Raw genomic sequence first — 3,688 nt, 5'->3', positions numbered from 1 at the left:
TCTCTGTCCTGGGAACTAGTGTGAAGAGGATGGCAGAGGGGAAAGATCTCCCCCCACCCCTCGCCTCGTTCAGATATGTCCCTGCCCCCAGGGTCTCTGCTGTGCCCTCCAGTTCCCAGCCACCTGCATTCCTTGGAGGCCCAGATAGCAAACAAGCCGGGCTGGTTCTTCAGCAAAGCGCCAGGGCCCCAAAGGCTGGCAATGAAAATGCAGTCGCTGAGCTGGGAGCGAGGACAATTCCCTCTGGCTGGGGCAGAGAGAGCCCAAGGCTAGCGGCTGTTCCCCTCTGGAGGCTGAGCTGGGCTAGCCCAGGGCCTGCAACCTTCAGTTCAAGCCCAGTTCGGCTTGCAAGAGTGGAATGAACGTCCCCACGGCCGGTGTCCTTGCGTGTTGCCTTGCTCCACCCAGCCCCCAGTGGCTGAGCCTGACTCCCAGGCTCCTGTGTTGCTCCCCAGGGGCCTGGATCTGAACCCCACTCACCTGGGAAGGCAAGAGGCCGAGCTCCGGGCAAGGTCCCTAGGTGAGGTTCACTGGCCTTTGTTCTGCAGGAGCATCACAATGGCCCCTTCTGGTCTTAAAAGCCCTGAAGTTGAGGGAGGTTTGGCAGAGTTTTCATAGCCTCCCATCCGCTCACACCCATTAAATTACCCTTAGCGGTAGGAGGATATTGCTGATGGAGACACAGAGAGGTGTAGGACCAGCATGGTCAGAAGGGTTCAGCACCCACCCCGGGCCAGATTTTCAGCCCATCAGCTGCTGAGATCTTTCCGACATCTGTCCCCTCGTTAGGTGCCTGCAGAGGAGCGGGGCTCTTTGAACCCCTAGCCCACTGCGGGGGCGTGAACATCAGCGCCCAGGTGCCTTTTCCTCCATCACCCAGCAGGGTGGTGGTGGAGCTAGACATTGAGCGTGCATCTCCCGAGTCCCTGTCCAAAGCCTGGGCTGCCAAGCCACCTGTCCTGAACCCACTCCAGCCTTATTCGATTTGGGTTAATCTCTAGAGTGGACTGACACAAACCCACACATCCTTCCACGTGGGGTCCAGTTCAACTACAGCTCTGAGCGTTACGCCTCAGGCCTCTGATTATACACAGAATCAGGTTGATTAGTGGATGGAGAGCGCTCTTCATTCGTGCATTTCACAGATGGATCAATAGCATTATGCCCATTTTATAGATGGGGAAACTGAGGTGGAGCGCCCTCCAGAGTTGATGTTCCCAAAGTGGGCTCTAATTCTGAGTGGCTCAGTATTTGAGCCTCGTGGCTTTGAATTGGCACCTCTGCAAGCCTGGCCTGCTACGTGTCCAACACTGGGACCCCAAATTGGAGGCACCTACATTTAAAGGCCACTTTTGAAAACTTTGGCCCCTGTGACTTACCCAAGGTCACATAGTGAGCAAGTAGCAGAGCTTCCTGATGCCTAGATGGTGCCTTTATCCACTGCACCGTGCTGCCTTATGGGCTTCAGAGCTGTACTGTGCACACGTCGGCGACAGGCTAATTCCTATCTTGTCCCACTCCCTTCTGGGCCTGCGGGGCTGGAAACACACCTGCCCCCTCAGCTTCCTGCCATTCTACAGAGTGCAGAAAAAACTCTTCCAGAACGTGGTGTTCTTGCAAAGTGAGAGGGTCCTGCCCCCAGTTCCGGCACTGAGGTTATTACAGAGACAGGTGGATCTGTTTCAAGGGTAATTAGGAGAGAGGAGTGTACAAATCACCAGGAAAAGGAAGCTCTCTGGGCCGGACTGCATTTTCAGCGGCCAGAGAGTAAATCGGGGCTGGGGGCGGGGTTTCCAATGACAGCAAAATGTTACCTAAAGAGAATCCAGACAGGCTGAAATCCTGCCCCACAGAGATCTTTGGGACTTTTGCCCCTGTCTTCAATGGGGCCAGGATTTCACCCTAAAGGTATAAATTGGGGCCACTCATTTAATCCCAGATATTTGGAGTGGGTTTTTTGGGAAGCATTTTTGTCAGAGAGAGATTGATGGGGCCAAATGAACCAGTATCTGCTCCACTCTTTAGAAGGTCCCGTCCTTGCACTGTTCATTCGGTAACTACAGTGGCTAGAACCCAGGCCTTGCCCCTTGTGGGCAGAACCTGGTCAGATGCACAGAACAGATGCACACTGTCCATGCAATCAGACATGAATGCACTCAATATAGACAGCAGGTTTCCAGACAGCAAAGCCACATATCTTGACACGTCTCTATTTCCATTGAAGTGTCATTTCAACGAGCTAAACCACTTTGTCCTTAATTCCAATAAGCAACTTTAAGATCTCCGGCGGGTTTCCATTTTTTGCCCCCTAAATTCACCTTTCTTGCCATGAGTTTTGCCTCCAGCTTACAAACTGTACCTCGTTCTTTGCTGTTCCTCGTTACAGGACTGCAAGGCCCACTTGGCAATGGGCTCTGTCCTCACTGACTTCCTCTGAAAAGTGCGGCTAATGCTACCCCCCACCGTGGGAAGGTACTTTGGGCTCTGCTGATGAAAAGCGCTAGCCGAGAGCTCGGTGCTATTATCACAATCAGGCTGTGGGATTCTGTGCAGGAGGAAGGTGAAAATCAGAACAGCTTCAATATGGCAATTTACACCAAGTGATCAGCTGGCCCCTTGCCTCCATTTGGGATCAGGGGGTAACTTGGATTCCTGTTACCTTAGAAACATTTGACAGCAGCCTGAAGGGGGGTTCCAAAGAGGATGGAGCTCGGCTGTTCTCGTGGTGGCAGATGACAGAACAAGGAGTAATGGTCTCAAGTTGCAGTGGGGGAGGTCTAGGGTGGATATTAGGAAACACTACTTCACTCAGAGGGTGGTGAAGCACTGGAATGGGTTCCCTAGAGAGGTGGTGGAATCTCCTTCCTTAGAGGTTTTTAAGGTCAGGCTTGACAAAGCCCTGGCTGGGATGGTTTAGTTGGGAATTGGCCCTGCTTTGAGCAGGGGGTTGGATTAGATACCTCCTGAGGTCCCTTCCAACCCTGGTATTCCATGATTCTATGTACATGCTGGGCTCCCCCATTCACATTCACAGCCATAACCGCCCACAGTCAACACGCCCCCACCCCAAGCACTAACTGGGCGGGGCAGTCAGGGAGAGCTAAGCAGCAGGTGATGGCAAGAGATGTAGGGAAGAATCAGCTCTGCCAGCGGCTCTAAAACCCATTACCCATAGGAAACAATAAAGAGCCGTGGGTTGCACACAGCCTGGTTGGGGGCATAGCTAGGGCACGCTGAACGGCTGCACAGGGCGACCACGTCATCCTCTGCGACTCAGCATTACAGGGCGGCAGAAGGACCCTCCGGTGTGGAGCCCCGTGGACGTGATGGGACTCAGTAGCACAGTGTCCTGCTGCCAAGGGCTGCTCCCAGGCAAGGCCGGGGGAGCTCTGCCAGTGAGCTGGCCGGCATTAGGCGGTGACCCGCCTTCGCCACGTGAGACATTTGTGCGCCACTACGAGTCATGGGTTGATGGAGCCCCTGGGCGCCGTTCAGCAGCTTGGCTGACATCTTTACAGGGTCAGTCCCCAGCTAATAACAAACCAACCAGCGGCCCTGGCCTAGGCACTAGGGATAATTGGAGAGAACCTGGATTCTCTGCATTCCTTACCGCATGGCCCATCCAGCTAGTACCAGGCTCACCCGAAATGCTTCACAGCGCCAGCCAGTCCAGCTGCAAGCTGCACAG

Source organism: Gopherus flavomarginatus, chromosome 19, assembly GCF_025201925.1.
Source record: "Gopherus flavomarginatus isolate rGopFla2 chromosome 19, rGopFla2.mat.asm, whole genome shotgun sequence".
NCBI lineage: Eukaryota > Metazoa > Chordata > Testudines > Testudinidae > Gopherus > Gopherus flavomarginatus.
Note: the sequence above shows the minus strand (reverse complement) of the source record.